Below are 21,633 nucleotides of genomic sequence, written 5' to 3'. Positions count from 1 at the left end.
TGAGAACAAGGCAGGTTGTACCTCAATGATCCCCAGCTTCTCCATTACAGAGAGTGGCATAAGATTTATCCCTGACCCTAGATCACATAGAGCTTTTTCAAAGGTCATGGTGTCTATGGTACAAGGTATTATAAACTTGCCAGGATCTTGTTTCTTTTGAGGTAGAGTTTGCTAAATCCAGGTATCTAGCTCATTAATGAGCAAGGGAGGTTCACTTTCCAAGTCTCATTACCAAACAACTTGGCATTCAGCTTCATGATAGCTCCTAAATATTGAGCAACTTGCTCTCCAGTCACATCTTCATCTTCTTCAGAGGAAGAATTGTCTTCAGAGCTCATGAATGGCAGAAGGAGATTTAATGGAATCTCTATGGTCTCTATATGAGCCTCAGATTCCTCAGGATCCTTAATAGGACTCTCCTTCTTGCTTGAGGAACATCCCAGGAGGTCTTTCTCACTAGGATTTTCGTCCTCCTCCTCCCTAGTGCATTCGGCCACTTTGACTAAATCAATGGCCTTGCACTCTCCTTTTGGATTCTCTTCTATATTGCTTGGGAGAATACTGGAAGGAGTTCTCATGAAACTGAAAGTGGCTTTTGACAGATCAGAGACTAGATTGGCTAAATGAGAAGTGCTTTGTTCAGCATTCTCTGTCTGTTGCTGAGAAGATGATGGAAAAGGCTTGCTATTGCTCAGCCTATTGCGTCCACCATTGTTAAAGCCTTGTTGAGGCTTTTGTTGATCCTTCCATGAGAAATTTGGATGATTTCTCCATGATGAGTTATAGGTGTTTCCGTAAAGTTCACCCATATAATTAACCTCTGCCATTGCAAGGTTCTCAGGATCATAAGCTTCTTCAGAAGCTGCCTCTTTAGTACTGTTGGATGCATTTTGCCATCCATTCAGACTTTGAGAAATCATGTTGACTTGCTGAGTCAACACTTTGTTCTGAGCCAATATGGTATTCAGAGCATCAATTTCAAGAACTCCTTTCTTCTGAGGCGTCCCATTATTCACGGAATTCCTCACAGAAGTGTACATGAATTGGTTATTTGCAACCATGTCAATGAGTTCTTGAGCCTCTCCAGGCGTTTTCTTTAGGTGAATAGATCCACCTGCAGAATGGTCCAATGAAATTTTCGAAAATTCAGATAGACCATAATAGAATATATCTAATATGGTCCATTCTGAAAACATGTCAGATGGACATCTTCTGGTCAGCTGCTTGTATCTTTCCCAAGCTTCATAGAGGGATTCACCATCTTTTTGTTTGAAAGTTTGAACATCCACTCTCAGCTTGCTCAGCTTTTGAGGAGGAAAGAATTTATCCAAGAAGGCAGTGACCGGCTTATCCCAGGAGTCCAAGCTATCCTTGGGTTGTGAATCCAACCATATTCTAGCTCTGTCTCTCACAGCAAAAGGGAAAAGCATGAGTCTGTAGACTTCAGGGTCAACTCCATTCGTCTTTACAGTCTCACAGATCTGCAAGAACTCAGTTAAAAACTGATAAGGATCTTCATATGGAAGTCCATAAAACTTGCAGTTTTGTTGCATTAAGGCAACTAGCTGAGGCTTCAGCTCAAAGTTATTGGCTCCAATGGTAGGAATGGAGATGCTTCTTCCATCAAATTTGGACGTTGGCTTTGTGAAGTCACCAAGCATTCTCCTTGCATTATTATTATTTTTGGCTGCCATCTCCTTCTCTTGTTCGAAAATTTCTGAAAGGTTGTTTCTGGATTGTTGTAATTTAGTTTCTCTTAATTTTCACTTCAGAGTCCTTTCAGGTTCTGGATCAACTTCAACAAGAGTGATTTTGTCCTTGTTCCTGCTCATATGAAAGAGAAGGAAACAAGAAAAGAAGAGGAATCCTCTATGTCACAGTATAGAGATTCCTTTATGTTAGTAGAAGAAGAAAGGGGTAGAAGAAAGAAAAGTGAAGAATCCAAACACAAGGGATAGATTGGGTTCGGATTTTTAGATGAAGAGAGGTGAAGAGAGGTGTTAGTAAATAAATAATTAAATAGAATAAGAAAAGAGAGGGAAAATTTCGAAAATAATTTTGAAAAAGGGATTAGTAATTTTCGAAAATTAAAGATAAGATAAGATTAAAATTAAAATTTAGAACAAAAATAATTTTTTGAAAAAGAGATGAGATATTTTCAAAAATTAGAGAGGGAAAAGTAGTTAGGTGGTTTTGAAAAAGATTAGAAACAAACAAAAAGTCAAAGAGTTAGTTGAAAAAGAAATTAAAATTAAAATTTTAAAAAGATAAGAAGATAAGAAGTTAGATAAGATATTTTGAAATCAAATTTTGAAAAAGATAAAATTTTTTGAAAAAGATAAGATAAAAGATAAAAAGATTTAATTCAAAAATTTGAAATTACTTACTTAACTAACAAGAAACTACAAGATAAGATTCTAGAACTTAAAGATTGAACCTTTCTTAACAAGAAAGTAACAAACTTCAAATTTTTGAATCAATCACATTAATTGTTAGCTAATTTTTGAAAACATGATATAAAGATAAGAAAAAGATTTTGAAAATATTTTGAAAAAGAATTTTGAAATTTTTGAGAAATAGAAAAAAATGAAAAAGATATAATTTTTGAAAAAGATTTTGAAAAGATAAGATTTTTAAAATTGAAATTTTGACTTGACTTGTAAGAAACAACTAATTTTGAAAGTTTTTGACTAAGTCAACTCAAATTTTCAAAAATTTGGAGAAAAATAAGGAAAAGATATTTTTTTGATTTTTTTGAATATTTTAATTATGAGAGAGAAAAATTAAAAACGTCATTTTTGTGTTTTTCTCTTTTCTTTAAGGATCAAAACAAAGAATGCATGCAAGAACACTATGAATGTCAAGATGAACACCAAGACAATTTTAAGATCATGATGAACATCAAGAACATAATTTTGAAAAAATTTTGATGCAAAAAAAATATGTAAGACACCAAACTTAGAAATCTTTAATGCATGGACTCTAACAAACGAAAAATGCACATGAAAAACAAGAAATCATCAAGATCAAACAAGAAGACTTGTCAAGAACAACTTGAAGATCATGAAGAACACTATGAATGCATGTATTTTTCGAAAAATGTAAGAAAAATTTTTAAAGCATGCAATTGACAACAAACTTAAAAATTGACTAAAGACTCAAACAAGAAATACAAAATATTTTTGGTTTTTATGATTTTATGAATTTTTGTATTTTTATTATATTTTTTTTTTGAAAATAAAGTTTGAAAAAACGAAAAAGAAAAGAAAAATTTTGAAAAAGTTTTTGAAAAGAAAATTACCTAATCTGAGCAACAAGATGAACCGTCAGTTGTCCATACTCGAACAATCCCTGGCAACGGCGCCAAAAACTTGATGGACGAAATTGTGATAAAAGATCTCCAGGCACTGTTAGAGAAGCTCACAACTTCATTCAACTTAACCAGCAAGTGTACTGGGTCATCCAAGTAATACCTTACGTGAGTAAGGGTCGATCCCACAGAGATTGTTGGTATGAAGCAAGCTATGGTCACCTTGTAAATCTCAGTTAGGCAGATTAAATGGTTTATGGGTTTTGAAAATTAATAATAAATAGAAAATAAAAAGGGATAGAAATACTTATGTAAATCAATAGTGGGAATTTCAGATAGGCGTGTGGAGATGCTAGAATCCTTTCGAATCTCTACTTTCTTATTGCTCTCATCCAATCCTTCTTATTCCTTTCCATGGCAAGCTGTATGTAGGGCATCACCATCATCAATGGCTACTTTTAATCCTCTCGGGAAAATGGTCCTATGCGCTGTCACTGCACGGCTAATCGTCTGGAGGCATCACCCTTGTTGATAGCTACATCCCATCCTCTCAGTGAAAATGGTCCAAATGCTCTGTCACAGCACGGCTAATCGTCTGTCAGTTCTCAATCAGGTTGGAGTAGAATCCATTGATTCTTTTGCGTTTGTCATCACGCCCAGCCTTCAGGAGTTTGAAGCTCGTCACAGTCATTCAATATCGGAATCCTACTCGGAATACCACAGACAAGGTTAGACTTTTCGGATCCCCATGAATGCCGCCATCTATCTAGCTTATACCACGAAGATTGTGTTGCGGAATCTAAGAGATATGCGCCCGGCCTAGAGTAGAACGGAAATGGTTGTCAATCACGCACGTTCATAGGTGAGAATGATGATGAGTGTCACGGATCATCACATTCATCAAAGTGTTGTGCAACGTATATCTTGGAATAAGAATAAAAGAGAATTGAATAGAAAGTAATAGTAATTGTTTTGAAACTTGAGGTACAACAGAGCTCCACACCCTTAATCTATGGTGTGCAGAAACTCCACCGTTGAAAATACATAAGTGAAAGGTTCAGGCATGGCCGAATGGCCAGCCCCCTAAAACGTGATCAATAGCCTCTTAAGATGAAGAATAAAACAAAACTAAGACCAAAGATGAAACGTGGTCAAAAGACGACTGATACACTAGTAAAAAGTCTTATTTATACTAAACTAGCTACTAGGGTTTACATGAGTAAGTAATTGATGCATAAATCCACTTCCGGGACCCACTTGGTGTATGTTTGAGCTGAGCTTGATCTATCCACGAGCTGAGGCTTTTCTTGGAGTTGAACGCCAAGTTATAACATGTTTTGGGCGTTCAACTCCGGATCATGACGTGTTTCTGGCGTTTAACTCCAGACAGCAGCATGTACTTGGCGTTCAACGCCAAGTTACGTCATCAATTTTCGAATAAAGTATGAACTATTATATATTTTTGGAAAGCTCTGGATGTCTACTTTCTAACTCCATTGAGAGCGCGCCATTTGGAGTTCCGTAGCTCTAGAAATTCCATTTTGAGTGCAGGGAGGTCAGATTCCAACAGCATCAGCACTCCTTTTGTCAACCTTTTTTCAGAGTTTTGCTCAAGTCCCTCAATTTCAGGCAGAAATTACCTGAAATCACAGAAAAACACACAAACTCATAGTAAAGTCCAGAAATGTGATTTTAACATAAAACTAATGAAAACATCCCTAAAAGTAGCTTGAACTTACTAAAAACTACCTAAAAACAATGCCAAAAAGCGTATAAATTATCCGCTCATCAGCTGTGCGTTTAATGCCCAAGAAAGAGGGTAGTCTGGCGTTGAATGCCAGAATAGGTACCATTTTGGGCATTCAACGCCCAGCAAGACAGCATGGGAGGTAATTTCAAAATGCTTATCTTTTCTTTATTCAATCTATCTTTTTCAAATTCAATTTTAAATATTCTTTGATTTTTAAATAAAATCTTATTCAAATATTTCAATTTCAATTTAATTTCAAATTTAAGATATTTTCAAATCTTTTCAAATCTTTTTTTTTCAAAATCTCATATCTTTTCAACTAGTTTTCAAATCCTTTCAATTCTTTTCTTATCTTTTGAAATTCTTGTTCTTATCTTTTATTAAACTTTAAAATTTTTTTCATACTTCTTATCTTATCTTTAAAATCTTTTTATATCTTTTTCATATCTTTTTTTTATCTTTCAAAGTTTAACAACTTATCCTTTTCTATCTTTTTAAAAAATTTTATCTCTCTTTTTGAAAATTCCTTCCCCCCTCCCTATATATATGTCCGTGCCCCCTCTCCCTCACTCATCACCTCTCATTCGAATTATATTCTCCTCTTCTCTTCTACTTCACTTTTCTTCTTCTTTCTTTCTTATCTTTTCCTCGAGGACGAGCAAATCTTCTAAGTTTGGTGTAGAAGGAGCCTTGTTCTCTCATTAAAAATTCAAATCACATGGCTCCAAGAAGTGGCAAGACTACCCCAAAGAACAAGAAAGAAAATAACCGAACAGTTGTTTTCAAACCTGTTTGATTCCTTACCAAGCAACATGAAGAATATTATCACAAGATAATGAGTAAAAGGCCAGTAATACCTGAGGTGGGATTCAAATTAGGAGAAGAAGAATACCCGGAGATCCAAGAGCAAATTCAAAGGAGAGGCTGGGAGATTCTAACTAATCCTGAGTTTAATGTTAGATATCACATCATCCATGAGTTTTATGCAAATCTGTGGATGAAAGATAAGCAAAAGAAAGATGGAACATCCATCCATACTTTTTGCAATATGGTTAGAGGGAAGATCATCTATTTTCATCTGGATTGGGTGAGAGAAATCTTCAAATTACCCTTGCAGAGGGATGACCCTAAATCCTACAATAGAAGGGTCGTAGCCAACCCAAAGCTGGATCAAATCCTAGAGGAGATATGCCTACCAGGAACTCAATGGATTGAGGACATATACCTGAAGTCACTATTCCAAGAGCTGTGATGATTTACTACATCATGATGGGGAATGAGGTAGAAGTCCACCAAATAATCCCCCGTGAGATTTACAAGTTAGTAAACAGGATGTCTACTAATGCGATGCTGGCTTATCCAAATCTTATCTTTCGCCTATGCCAAGAGGCCAAGGTGCTGATCTACTTGGATAACTTTATTCCAGTGGAAAGCCCAATCACCAAGCAGGTGATGGAGAATTCCAAGATACAAGAGGATCAACTCAAAAGGAAGGCATCTGAGCCTCCCCAAGAGATCCCTCTAATTGAGTATTGGGACCAGCTGAAGGCGTCTATGATACACTTACAAAGCACCTTAGATCAACTCGGAGAGGAGTAGAAAGATCAGACTAGCATGATTTGCAAACTGATCAAAGAGAAAGAGAAGTAAGGGGTGAGATAGAGGAGTTGAAGTGCCAGAAGCTCTTCGGTGAAGAGCCCAGAGCCCCTCAACCTGAAGAGGCCAGCGTCCCCCAAGTTGAAGGTTGTAGAGTTTCAACCCTATGACAATTCCAATTCCTGTTTCACGTATTTCCATCCTAATTTGGAGTTACATGATCACAAGTAGTATTTAAGTCTTTATTTTTATTTTTATTTTATGTCTTTTAATTTTTAGAATTACATAAGCATTAGTAGTAATTAATTAATTTTTATTTTTCAATTAGCTATAAAATTTTCCTCTTATTATCATTAAACATGAATAAAATAGTAGATTTTTTTAGAAGAATTAAAGATGCATAAATTTTTGAGTTCTACAATAAAGAATAATCAATTATTTTGTTGTGGTGGCATTGCTTTAGTTATCTAAATGTATGCATAAACAGTGCATATTTAAAGTTGAAATTAAGGATGCTGGCTCTTGAAAGAATGGAGAAAAAGGAAAAGTATTATTGATGATCTAAAAAATCCAAAATTTGATTCTTGAAGCAAGAAAAAGCTGCAAAGAAAAAGAAAAAGCATATTTCAAAAAAAAAAGAAGAAAGAGGCAAAAAAAAAAGAAAAATCCATTACTGCCCAAAAATGCAGGAAAAGGAGGGCAGATTGAAAAAGCCAATAACCCTTTAAACCAAAAAGCAAGGATAAAAGGATCCAAGGCTTTGAGCATCAATGGTTAGGAGGGCCTAATGGAAACAAAATCCTGGCCTAAGCAGCTCAACCAAGTTATCCCTAACCATATGCTTGTGGCATGAAGGTGTCAAGTGAAAAACTTGAGACGGAGTGGTTAAAGTCATGATCCAATGCAACAAGAGTGTGCTTAAGAACTCTGGACACGTCTATCTGGGGTTTCTAGCAAAGCTGAATCATAATCCGAAAGGGTTCATCCAGGTAAAGGGTCTGTGGCATTTATGTATCCGGTGGCAATACTAGAAAACAAAGTGCTTAGGGTCACAACCAAGACTCTAAAAGCTATGTTCAAGAATAAAAAAGAGCTAAAATAGGAGAGTTAATAATATCATCTGGATTCTAAGTTTCTAAAGAGACCAACATTTCTGAGTTTCAATGGATAGTGAGATGCCAAAACTATTCAGAAGCAAAAAGTTATTAAGTCATGCTCATCTGTTTGAAATTGAGCTTCATTAGAAACTATGAGATTTACTGCATCCCACTCTTCTTTTTATCATATTTTATTTTTAGTTGCTTGGGAACAAGCAACAGTTTAAGTTTGGTGTTGTGATGAGCGGATATTTTATGCACTTTTTGGCATCATTTTCATATAGTTTTTAGTATGTTTTGTTAGATTTTTATTAAGTTTTCATAGGTTTTAGTGTTAAATTCACATTTTTGGATTCTAATTTGAGTTTGTGAGTTTTTGTACAATTTCAGGTAATTTCTGGATGAAATTGAGGAGCTGGAGCAAAAGTTGATTCAGAGACAAAGAAAGCACTGCAGATGTTGTTCGGATCTGACTTCCTTGCACTCGGACACCAACCTCCTGCCCCCTTTCAAGTGTCCAGCACCCAAGGAGAAGAGACCAGTGTCCAAACGCCCAAAGAAGACCCCCTAGAGGCCTCCTAGCACGTGAATCTCATCAAAGCTCAGCCTAAACACTCACCAAGTGGGCCTCAGAAGTGGATTTCAGCACTAAAAAGACTGTTTTACCCTTACTATTATTAGTTTAGTATTTAAAGGAGAAGATCATCCTTGTTTAGGATCTTCTTCTAGACTTTTACACCATATTTCGTTCATCACTGTATTTTCTATCAGTATGAGTTTCTAAACCTCCTAGGTTGAGGGGAGGAGCCCTGCTGAGTTCTATGAATTAATAAAAGTATTACTATTTCTCTTCAATCCGTGTTTAATTTAATTCTAAGATGTATTTTTGTTCTTCAACATGTTGAATGGGATGACCGATGACAATTATCTTCGTTCTTCATACTAAGACCGCGTGCCTAACAACCACCTGTGTTCTTCTTTAGTTTGTGTGAATTCTTCAGTGGAAAGTATTGAACCACCAGCTTGACTATACATCTCTTAGACGGCTAATTCACGACTTTGTTGGGGACTTCTCGAGACACCAGTTTAGCTGAGGTATGGGGAGATTAGGGTCTCTATGGTTGATGCTAGAACCCAAAGGTGTATCATCCTCTGATCTGGAAGATTCGATCTTGTCTGTGGTGTTTTGAGTAGGATCACCAAGGAGAATGAACTGCAGGAGCTTCACCCTCAATCAGAATGGATCTACACTAACCCTGGGGTTCAGATTTGTAGGAGTATTGGCATCAATCACATATAGCTTGCCAATGAAGAAATCATTCACAATTGAAGAAGACAGTAATACCAGAGTTAATTCAGAAGGACAAAGCATCTCCAAGCCTTAACCATTTAAGATTATCATTGTAAACATATCAACCTAGTTCAGATCTCATAAATCCAACAACTCTTCTATCTGCCTGAGTAAGATCTGCAAGATAACCATAGCTTGGTTCAAACCACAGTCCTTGTGGGATCGACCTTGACTCGCTCAGGTATTACTTGGATGACCTAGTGCACTTGCTGGTTAAGTTGTACGAAGCGTGGGGATTCGTGCACCAAGTTTTTGGCACCATTGCCGGAGATTGTTCGAGTTTGGACAACTGACAGATTATCTTGTTCACTAGATCAGGTATTTTCTTTAATTTTGTTAGAGTCTTTTATTTTATTTTCCTTTTTTCGAAAAAATTAAAAAACTTTTTCCAAACAAAAAAAATATTTTCTTTGATTAATCTTTGTTCTTGGTTTAAGTCTTTTTGTTTATGTTCCTGGTAATTTTCAAATTCTTTGAGTCTTTTTTCTAAAAATTTTCAAAATTTGTGTCTTTTGTTTAAATCTTGTGTCAATCTTTAAGTTTGGTGTCTTCTTGTGTGCTTTCTTTAAGTTTTCGAAAATTTTGTTCTTGGTTTTCAAAAATTTTAGAGAAAATGATAAATTAGTCCCTGACTTTTTACTCCATGGATATTTTAGTCTCTGACCATTGGAATATACTTTTAAGTCCCTGATGTCCTTAAAAGTTGGACGGATTTGTCCCTCCGTCCATAAGCCACCGTTAAACCTAACGGAAAAGGCTGACATGGCTCCCCCTCTGCTTACCTGGCATCACAGCTTCCCACGTGGTACGTTAGTGGGATGGAGCTTTTGAAAAATAGACACATAAGTCCCTATTGCTCAAAACGACGTTAGATTCTAATTACATTATGGGGCTATGCCCTTAAACAGGTGTGGTTTGTGCTAGTTATGAAGTACCAAATGTTGATATTTTTTTGAATGAATAAGGTTAACCAGTATTTCAACTCTCACCTTAGAGAAATTATCTTATGCAACAGTATATTGGAGAACATGAACATTTTGACTTTGAGTGTGTTTGACATGCAACTAATTTAATTTTAACTAATTAAGATGTTAACTTTCCAAGTAGCAAGATAGGTAGTTATATCCTACCAGGTTGTGTAAGTGAAGAAGTAAAGAAGCAAGCTTCAAGTTGATCATCTTGAAGTAGGCTTCTGCAACAATGCAGTAAGAAAAACCTCAGCATTCTTGATGCCACTAGCATCATTCTTATTCCCAGTGGCCCTCTTTACCTTCTTGTAACCTAATTTCTCAATCAATAGCGCATACAGCTTTTCAAGGTCCACCCTTTTACTGAAGAATTTGTCAATCCACAAGTACCTTCCACCTCTCAAAACCCTATCCATATCAAACAGCAAGAACTCCATCATCATCACCGGAATCTACCGATTCACAGAATTCCCACACAAGGTCCACCACTTCGTCGAACACCGGTAGCTGCTGCTGTAGCGGCACGTGTAGTGGCACAAGGCCCTCGGTGCCATCGCTTCGCTGTATGGCACACCCACGCTCATAGTCGTCGTCACAACTGTCACGTTATAGAGATTCATCGTAGCGGGGAATGACCCGGTGCCGCCACCGACGTCGAGGCCCAGCCGGATGACTAACTTTGTGGACTTGGCGATCTGGAAGAGCTGCGAGATCGAGAGATCGAGGTTGGTCTTGTAGGTTGTGAACTTGGATGAATCAGAGGAAGGGTTGAAGCCTAGGTTAGGGTTTTGGCGGTGGAAGCAATCGAAGGATTTGTAAGGTTAATGGTCTCAAATTACAGAGGAATCGGGGTGTGAAGAAGGGAAAGGGTCTTAAAGGAGAGGGGATAAGGGTTTGTGCGGTACAGTTCGGGAGAAGCAGCGGCAGCGGGAGAGGGGGTGGCAACCACGGAGGATAAGAGATTCGGCGAGGTCGGAGTTGGAGGGGCAAAGGGAGAAAGGAGTGTAGGACATGTACTTGTGGAGGTGGTCAGGGTGGTTGTGGCAGGAAGAGGCTATCGGGTTGAGGTGGGAGTATCAGGTTGAGGATTAGGGCAGCATACAAAACGACATCGTCTTGAGCGACAAGGACTTATGTATCCATTTTTCAAAAGCTCCATCCCACTAACGTGCCACGTGGGAATCCGTGATGCCAGGTAAGCAGAGGGGGAGCCACGTCAGCCTTTTCTGTTGGGTCTAATGGTGGCTTGTGGATGGAGGGACTGATCCGTCTAACATTTAAGGACGTCAGGGACTTAAAAGTATTTTCCAATGGTCAGAGATTAAAATGTTCGCCGGGTAAAAAGTCAGGAACTAATTTGTCCTTTTCTCAAAATCTTAAGTTTGGTGTCTTTTGCATGTTCTTGTGTTCTTTGAATTTTTTGAGTTTTGTTCTTGGTATTCTTCTTAATATTCAAAGTGTTCTTGTTTTTCTTTTTATTCTGATCTTAAAATTTTTAAGTATGGTGTCTCTTGGTGTTTGTCTTCAAATTTTCGGAAATTGATTGCTTTAGATCTAAAAATTTTTAAGTTTGGTGTCTTTTGTGTGTTTTTCTCTTTCCTCATTAAATTCAAAAATAAAAATATCTTTTCTATCTTTATTTTAATTAATTTTCAAAAATTTTAAATAAAAATTCAGATTTTAATTTAAAATTTTTTTATCTTATCTTATCTTAGTTTTAAATTTCAAAATTCAAATTTTTTCAAAATCAAATCTTTTCAAAAATCTTATCTTATCTTATTTCAAATTTTAAAATTCAATTTCAAAATTTAAAATTTCAAATTCAAATTTCAATTTTAAAATTTTAAAATTTAATTCTCAAATTTCAAATTCAAATCTTTTCTAATCTTCTATCTTATCTTATTTTCAAATCTTTTCTTAATTAGTTACGTATCTTCTCTCTCTTCTCTTTCAAAACTTCCTAACTAATTCTTCTCTCTTCTAATTTTCAAAATCTCTTCTTCTATTTCTCTTTCTTCTTTTTTTGAAATTCATTAATTAATTTTCAAATATTCTAAATTAATTAACTTTTATTTTTTAATTTAATTAATAAATAAAATAAAAAAATATTTTAATTATAATTTTCATCTTATTCCTTAATTCTTCTCCTTTTCCTACCTTTCTTAATCATGAACCCAAATGAGAATCAAGAGTTCAGAAGAACTCTAGGGTCTTATAAAAATCCCACTACTGACTTCTATAGAAGAAGTATTAGCATACCTCACATCAGTGTAAGTAGCTTTGAACTAAACCCTCAATTCATTATGCTAGTGCAGCAAAACTGCCAATATGTTAGACTTCCACAGGAAAAGCCTACTAAGTTCTTGGTAGATTTCTTAAAGATTACTAACACAGTACACAATAAGGGAGTAGACCAAGATGTCTACAGATTATTTGTCTTTCTCTTTGCCGTAAAGGGCCAAGCAAAGAGGTGGTTAGATAACCAACCCAAAGATATCTTGAAAACTTGGAACCAGTTAGTAGACAAGTTTTTAAATCAATACTTTCTCCCAAGGAAGATGACCCAATTGAGACTGGACATCCAAAGCTTCAAACAAGGAGACAGTAAATCTCTTTATGATACCTGGGAAAGGTATAGAAGGATGCTAAGAAAATGTCCCACTGCAATATTTTTAGGATGGGTACAATTAAACATCTTCTACTATGGAATTTCAGACATGGCTAAAATGTCTTTGGACCACTCTGCTGGTAGTTCTATACATGTGAGAAAGACCATTGAAGAGGCTCACGAGTTTATTGAGACAGTTGCTACTAATCAGCATCTGTACTCAGCTGCTGAGACTTCTATGATAGGAGAGGTTAAGACAGTATCTACTGAACCTGACCCTCCAGAACAAGATGGCCCATTGACTCAGAAGCTACACGCCCTTGCCCAACAACTACTAGAATTACAAGAGGCTTTACGAGAAACTCAAGCTTATAACGGGAATGTAGAATCCCAACTGAGTCAAACAAGGCAGCAATTATCTAAGCATATAACAGAAGAATGTCAGGCTATTCAACTAAGGAGCGAAAAATCCTTAAACACCCAACCTCCGTACAAAAAGAAAGAAAAACCTACAGAGGAACACCAGGCTGAGGCCCAAGACGTCTCTGAGGGCATTGAAAGCCCAAAGAGGAAGATCATTGGCATTAAATTCCAAGAAGGGATTCCCATCCCTGGCGTTTAACGCCCAATTGAGGACACCAACAAGGGCGTTGAACGTCCAGAAGGGAATAGTCTTCCTGGTGTTGAACACCAGGAAGGGGGCAGCATTATGGGCGTTGAACGCCCAAGCAAGGGAGGCCAGTCACTTACTAATAACAACCCTCCTAAGCAAGCTAGTAACCCCCTTTCAACACACACGGCACTCGGCCTTCATCAACCAAGATTGATGAGTATAAGGCTAAGATTCCATTTCCTGAAAAATTCTTTCAAGAGGAAAAAGATAAACAGTTTACTTGCTTTGCGGATTATCTCAGAACATTAGCGATCAAAATCCCTTTTGCAGAGGCTCTTGAACAAATACCTTCTTATGCTAAGTTCATGAAGGACATTTTATGTCATAAGAATGATTGGAGAGAGACAAAAGCAGTCCTCCTCACAGAAGAGTGCAGTGCAATCATTCAAAACAGCTTATCAACGAAGCTTAAGAATCTTGGAAGCTTTATGATACCATGCACTATAGGTGATGCTTGTACAAGGACAGCTCTATGTGACCTTGGAGCAAGCATCAACCTAATACCTACTTCATTAATAAAGAATCTTTTCTTGACTGAGGAAGTCAAAGCAACCCGTATATGCCATCAACTTGCTGATGGTTCTATTAAAATACCATCAGGAGTAGTCGAAGACATGATTGAAACTGAGCTTCATTAGAAACTCTGAGATTTACTACATCATACTCTTCTTTTTATCTTATTTTATTTTTAGTTGCTTGCGGACAAGCAACAGTTTAAGTTTGGTGTTGTGATGAGCGGATATTTTATACACTTTTTGGCATCATTTTCATATAATTTTTAGTATATTTTGTTTGATTTTTATAAAGTTTTCATAGGTTTTAATGTTTATTCACATTTTTGGATTCTACTTTGAGTTTTTGTGTTTTTGTACAATTTTAGGCATTTTCTGGCTGAAATTGAGGAGTTGGAGCAAAAGTCTGATTTAGAGATAGAAAAAGCACTGCAGATGCTATCCGGATTTGACCTCCTTGCACTCGGAAGCCCTTTTCTAGAGTTACAGAAGTCCAAATAGAGAATTCTCAATAGCTATAAAAAGCTGACTTCTAGAGATTTTTAGCGATGCATAATAGTTTAATGAAAAGGCCCAAAACTGGCGTCCAACGCCAGCCTCCTGCCCCTTTTTAGGTGTCCAGCGCCCAAGGAGAAGAGACTGGCGTCCAAACGCCTAAAGAGGATCCCCTAACCAATGTTCAACGCCCTAGAGCCCTCCTAGCACGTGAATCTCATCAAAACTCAGCTCAAACACTCACCAAGTGGGCCCCAGAAGTGGATTTTAGCACTGAAAAGACTGTTTTACCCTTACTAGTTATTAGTTTAGTATTTAAAGGAGAAGATCAACCTTGCTTAAGATCTTCTTCCAGATCTTTACACCATATTTTCATTCATCACTGTATTTTCTATTAGTATGTGTTTCTAAACCTCCTAGATTGAGGGGAGGAGTCCTACTGAGTTCTATGAATTAATAAAAGTATTACTATTTCTCTTCAATCCAAGTTTGATTTAATTCTAAGATGTATTTTCGTTCTTTAACATGATGAATGGGATGACCCGTGACAATCATCTTTGTTCTTCATACTAAGATCACGTGCCTGACAACCACTCATGTTCTTCTTGGGTTCGTGTGAATACTTCAGTGGAAAGCATTGAACCGTCAGCTTGACTATACATCTCTTAGATGGCTAATTCACGACTTCGTTAGAAACTTCTTGAGACACCAGTTCAGCCGAGGTATAGGGAGATTAGGTCTCTGTGATAGAGGTTAGAACCCAAAGGCGCAGCATCCTCTGATCCGGAAGATTCAACCTTGTATGTGACTTTTTGAGTAGGATCACCAAAGAGAATGAATTGCAAGAGCTTCACCCTCAATCAGAATGGATCCACAATAACCCTGGGGTTCAGATCTGGAGGAGTATTGGCAGTTGCTCAAACCAACATCAATCACATACAGCCTGCCATTGAAGAAATCATTCACAATTGAAGAAGACAGTAATACCAAAGTTAATTTAGAAGGACAAAGCATCTCCAAGCCTTAACCATTTAAGATTATCATTGTAAACATATCAACCTAGTTCAGATCTCATAAACCTAACAACTCTTCTATCTGCCTGACTAAGATCTGCAAGATAACCATAGCTTTTTCAAACCACAATCCTCGTGGGATCGATCCTGACTCGCTCAGGTATTACTTGAACGACCCAATGTACTTGCTGGTTCAGTTGTACGAAGTGTGGGAATTCGTGCACCACAAGTATATAAATAGAGGTTCAAAAGATAGATACCTAAGCAAGCTCTAAATTTGACCTGCAAAGCAAAGGTCGACTAGAATATATATATATATATATATCTCAAAAAAACCAAAAGATAAACAAAGAGTTCGCTTAGTGTGATTTTGATTCGGAGGTCCGATCACCGCACCATTTGCGGCCATGTGTTTGCCTCGCCAGGCTCTTCAATTCTATCCAAACAAAGTGAAGATGCACTTTGAATTTCTTGCCCAGTTTCCTCTTCCATTCTGATTTTGCATTTTGGTTGTGGGTATTGAGAGATTTTTATGATTTTGATGGTTTAAGTGTAATCTAGTATTAGGTAATTATTGGGTTTCTCCCTAATCATCTATGGATAAGGTGAGAAACCTCTAAACTCTTGTAAACTATTGAATTAATGGAACCCTAGTGTGATTTTCGTAAACTGTGTGAAAATTAGAATGAATCTATGTGAATTAAAGTCAAATTGGTGAAGTGAAGTGCTTGAATTGGAACTTTGGTGGCTGGAAACTTGTTGGGTTGGCTTGGAAGCTTGTGAAAAGGAGGTTACGTGGTGTTTTATGCTTGGGAAGGAATCGGCTAAGGAATGATTTTAGTTTCTTATAGTTAATATATAATATTATGTGAACCATAGGCTAGTTGTCTTAAGAATAGGATTGAAATGTATGAATGGATGGAATTAAATTTGTCATAATTAATGAGTTGTTAGATTTGGCTTTTATTTGGTGATTGGTTGTTTGTGAGTTTTGAGGATGTGGTATGAGTTACTTAGAAGTGAATAATTGTATAAGGAGGAGATATGAGCTTGGTGAATGAGAATGATTAATTGATGGATTGTTGATTGATCGTTTATGATTTATGAGTTTTATGAATTTATGAATTGATGAAATTTGGGCCGGAGGCCGTGGATTTTGGGCCTGGGGTTAAAAAAGGTGAGTTTTGCCAGTGTGATGAATTGAATTAATGAGAATTGATGTGGTTGTGATTGGGTTAGTATTTGTTAAAATTAATTATTGATACGATGAGAACTGGTGAATTGTGAATGGAGGTTGTTAAATTGAATAGATAAAGATGTAGAGAATGAAGAAATATATGTTGAGATTGGGTAGAGGTGAATTGGTATGATTTTGAATTGTTTGGATTGTGAATTCCTTGAAATTTGGCAATTTCTATTTTTATGTAAAAATGAGTTTTTGACAAACTTTGGCAAGCCATAACTCAGTCCCCAGATTTGCAAATTCAACAAAGTAAGACTTTTATGAAAATATATTCAATAATATTTCCAAGAGTTCAAGAATGATTGAAAAATGATTTTTGTGTAAAAAGTTACAAAGGTTCAAATTTTAGGTTAAAAACTGATCTCTACAACTTAACAACTTTTTTCTGGAAATTCACATTCATGCGTACGAGGGGAATGTCATGCGTATGGGAGTGCATGGCACTATCCATACACTCGCTTACACAGTGGCCATGCAGATATAAAAATGGCAAGTTTTGAAATCTCGCGTACGCGGCAATGGTTCGCGTATGCGACACCCTATTTTGCCTGAAATGAAATTTGTGTGGTTTCGATTGTTCCTCTAAATTGCTTTTTTAAACCCTATTATAAATCTAAAGCAAGTGTACTAAAGGTTAGAAGGGTTAAGGATGAAATTTAATGGTTTGAGATAGCAAATTGAAGAGTGAAGATTATGATGTATGGTATTCCGAGATGATGATGATGAAGAGGATGTGAATTATGTGAATAAATACATTTATGAATGATGAGGATTTGAGAGATGATTGATGGCGATGATGATATTGATTGATTATGATAGTGACTATGGACGGAGTGAGATAAGATTAAGAATGAAATGGATAAAAAGACAATGAATGTGATAAGTGTGGTGGTGCACGAAATTGTGATCTCAATGGCGCCAACAACTTGGTACGCACAATTGTAATCTCAATTCTTTTTTAAAACTTCGCACAACTAACCAGCAAGTGCACTGGGTCGTCCAAGTAATAAACCTTACGTGAGTAAGGGTCGATCCCACGGAGATTGTTGGCTTGAAGCAAGCTATGGTCATCTTGTAAATCTCAGTCAGGTAGATTCAAATGGTTATGGAGTTTTGATAATTAAAAGATAAATAAACATAAAATAAAGATAGAGATACTTATGTAATTCATTGGTGGAAATTTCAGATAAGTGTATGGAGATGCGTTGTTCCTTCTGAATCTCTGCTTTCCTACTGTCTTCATCCAATCCTTCATACTCCTTTCCATGACAAGCTGTATGTTGGGGGATCACCGTTGTCAATGGCTACCGTCCGTCCTTTCAGTGAAAATGGTCTAAATGCACTATCACTGCATGGCTAATCATCTGTTGGTTCTCACTCATGTTGGAATAGGATCCATTGATCCTTTTGCGTCTGTCACTACGCCCAACACTTGCAAGTTCGAAGCTCGTCACTGTCATCCCATCCCAGATCCTACTCAGAATACCACAGACAAGGTTTAGACTTTCCGGATCTCAAGAATGCTGCCAATTGATTCTACCTTATACCACGAAGACTCTGATCGTGAACCAGAAGGCTAAGAGATATACATTCAAACTTGTTTTCATGTAGAACAGAAGTGTTTGTCAGGCACACGTTCATAAGTTGAGAATGGTGATGAGCGTCACATAATCATCACATTCATCATGTTCTTGTGTGTGAATGGATATCTTAGAACAAGAATAAGCATGAATTGAATAGAAAATAGTAGTAATTGCATTAATACTCGAGGAACAATAGAGCTCTACACCTTAATCTATGGTATGTAGAAACTCCACCGTTGAAAATACATAAGTGATGATGGTCCATGCATGGCCGTGAGGCCAGCTCCCAATGTCTAAGATAGCATAAAACTGATCAAAGATCCCAGCATGAAAATACAATAGTAAAAAGTCCTATTTATACTAGACTAGTTACTAGGGTTTACAGAAATAAGTAAATGATATAGAAATCAACTTACGAGCCCACTTAGTGTGTGCTTGGGCTGAGCATTGAAGCTTTCACGTGTAGAGACTTCTCTTGGAGTTAAACGCCAGTTTGTATCTTGTTTTAGGCGTTTAACTCTAGCTTGTAACCTGTTTCTGGCGTTTAATTCCAGAATAGGGCAGGGAGTTGGCGTTTGAACGCCAGTTTGCGTCGTTAAAACTCGAGTAAAGTATGGACTATTATATATTCTGGAAATCCTGGATGTCTACTTTCCAACGCAATTGAGAGTGCGCCATTTGGGCTTCTGTAGCTCCAAAAAATCTATTTCGAGTACAGGGAGGTCAGAATCCAACAGCATCAGCATTCCTTTTTCAGCCTCTGAATCAGATTTTTGTTCAGGTCCCTCAATTTCAGCCAGAAAATACCTGAAATCACAAAAAAAACACACAAACTCATAGTAAAGTCTATAAATATAAATTTTTCTTAAAAACTAATAAAAATATACTAAAAACTAACTAAATCATACTAAAAACTATGTAAAAACAATGCCAAAAAGCGTATAAATTATCCGCTCATCATGTGGCAAGGATGGTGGTCGATCCCGCTTATCTACGATTTCTCGCTGATTGCATGTGAAAAGGCACATATTCCCTCTAATGGTGTCAAGGCACATATTCCCTCTAATAGTGATAGGGCACTCTCCCTCTAATGGCCAGCCGATGTGCTGAGGTGTTAGTGTGCAACAGAGAGACAATGTTCGGGTTAGCTACTGGACATGTCCGGTTATGGCTGTATAATCGTCAGATGAGACTCATCTGCCATAAGGCAGACATGCATCATATGCACTTGTATGTTTTGTTTGAGTGTGCATTTGTTTTGACTTGCCTATTTGTTTAACTGTAATTAACTGCTACTTGACCTAATTTTTGTATCTATTTCCATATTTGTGTTTTTTTTGTCTTGTTTGTGTTTTTTTTCAAAGATCCCTCATGTTGGTGGAGGAGATGCTGAAGGTTGTTCCACTTGGTAAATTGGAGATTTGCAGAGAACCAGAAATGAAGAGTTAAATTAGGATCCTTAGACATGGTCACCATAATTTTGGTTTAGTGAAAACTCTAGGATTTGATTTAAATTATTGGAGTTTTAAAATGCCTCTGGCTTTCTGGGACATTATTTATTATCTATACAAGTACCTTTACCATACTGAGAAACCTCAGTTCTCATTCCATACATATTCTATTATTTTTCAGATGCAGCACGTGAGGTACCTCACTGAGCGTGTTGGAGACTCTTTAGGAGCGAAGAACTACTGTTGGGGATTTTGAACTTTGTATTTTGTATATGTATATATGTAGTATTCTCCACTATGTGTAAACTTGTATTTTGTCCCTCTTAGATGTTGATTTCCGAGAACCAGAATCTATATTTATGTTTTTCATTTATTTTGGGCTGTATATTTAGAATTTTGCTATAAGTATCTTGTTGGAACTCTTTATATATGTGTGTATTTTATCTCTTCTGCTCTCCATTTTTCCGCTTTATAATCTTCACGTTTCGAGTTCAATGTGATTTCTATTTGTTCTATTTATTCTTTATTCAAGACTCATAGTTAAAACTATTCTTCTTATATATACATAAGTACGTCTTTTGTCTTTTAGAGTCCGTAATACCTCACCACCTCTGATTTACAAACTTAAGCGTAAAGCTCTGTGTGGTAGGGTGTTATACTTTTGAAAACCTTCATTCAAGAACCCATTGGTCAGGCATAAACTTCCTGTGAGTCTGTTAGTCCATTGATCTCCAAATATTTATTGTTAAATCGATCAAGATACTTTCTTGTGGATTCGTCTGGTCGTTGGGTGATGCCCAATAAGATGATCTGGTCTCATGTGGTGAATTGTGTTAGGAATTTTTTTGAGATGTTGAGAAAAACATGAAATCTAGCTGTTAGGTAGGGCATTGAACCACTTGATAGCTGGGCTAGCCAGCGTTACTGGGAAGGCCTGACATTGGACGGCGTCTACCGCTCGAGGTTCATCCTTGCCTCAAAAGCAGGGCTAGCTAGGGTTACTGGCAACCTAACCTTAGGACCTTCTCAGTAATGGGTGGCTCCTATCACCATGTTTTTTCTCCTTCTTCACTTGGAGTCTTTTTGGTAGTTCTCACCATCATTGTCTTGGAGGTGGTTTGATTATTGTGGTCGACTACGATCCCTGTGTCTTACGAGCCTTTGATTTGGGGATCTTGCCATTTGCCCGTTTCTAGAAGTAGTTTTGGAGATCTCCTTGATTGAGTACTTCGGTGCGTAGTGCTCGTTGGTGGCTATTTGTTCCTCTAGGATTTGTACCCGATGGCAAACTTTTTCCTAAACCGCCAAAAATTTTATTAAACTAAGCTTAAATTGCGTGTTAGTGCTATAAGGATGCCACGACTTAAATTATTATATAAGTCTTTGAAGTTTTGGCGACGTTAGTGGATGAATATCATGGGTAATATATGTTTGTTATGAGACTATAATAAGTACAGAAATAATATACTAATTTAGTTTTCTATTTATGTCCTATTGCAAGTAAAGTCTATATGATTTTTGAAATTATTTGAGAATATTAACAAAATAATTTAAAAAACGTTATAGCTTAGGGATTTGGATATGTTTAATTTGGTGTGCATTAGAGAAAATTAAGAAATTAAAAAATGTTTCTATGAGATATGTTTAAAATAATTATGTATTAGATTCAACATAATGTTATAATAACCCGATCTTTTATAAAATAATTTGAAAAATTTTTTGCAATTGAAATTCGCAAAAGCTGTGTATCACAGTTTGGCTTTATTTAACGAGAGGTCCCTATCAAAAATAAAAATATCTTTAATTATTATTAACAGAAAAATATTTTATAGTGAATAATAAGAGCTTTTTTGGACGACATATTTACCAAGTTCAAGTTCAATGGTATGAGATTTTTACTTGTATTCTTTGCTCTAATAAACTATACCAAAATATTTTAGAGATATTTTGAAGTTGAAATAATCTATTATATCAGTGTTATAA

The 21,633-nt window shown here is 36.5% G+C and overlaps 1 pseudogene; it reads right to left on the bottom strand.

The window, feature by feature from the left end:
- Positions 1 to 10,133: 10,133 nt before the first annotated feature.
- On the bottom strand, positions 10,134 to 11,148 carry LOC107472073 (probable methyltransferase At1g29790; annotated as a pseudogene).
- Positions 11,149 to 21,633: the final 10,485 nt, after the last annotated feature.

Source organism: Arachis duranensis, chromosome 2 (assembly GCF_000817695.3).
Source record: "Arachis duranensis cultivar V14167 chromosome 2, aradu.V14167.gnm2.J7QH, whole genome shotgun sequence".
Lineage (NCBI taxonomy): Eukaryota > Viridiplantae > Streptophyta > Magnoliopsida > Fabales > Fabaceae > Arachis > Arachis duranensis.
Note: the sequence above shows the minus strand (reverse complement) of the source record. Positions and strands in the feature narration are given on the sequence as shown.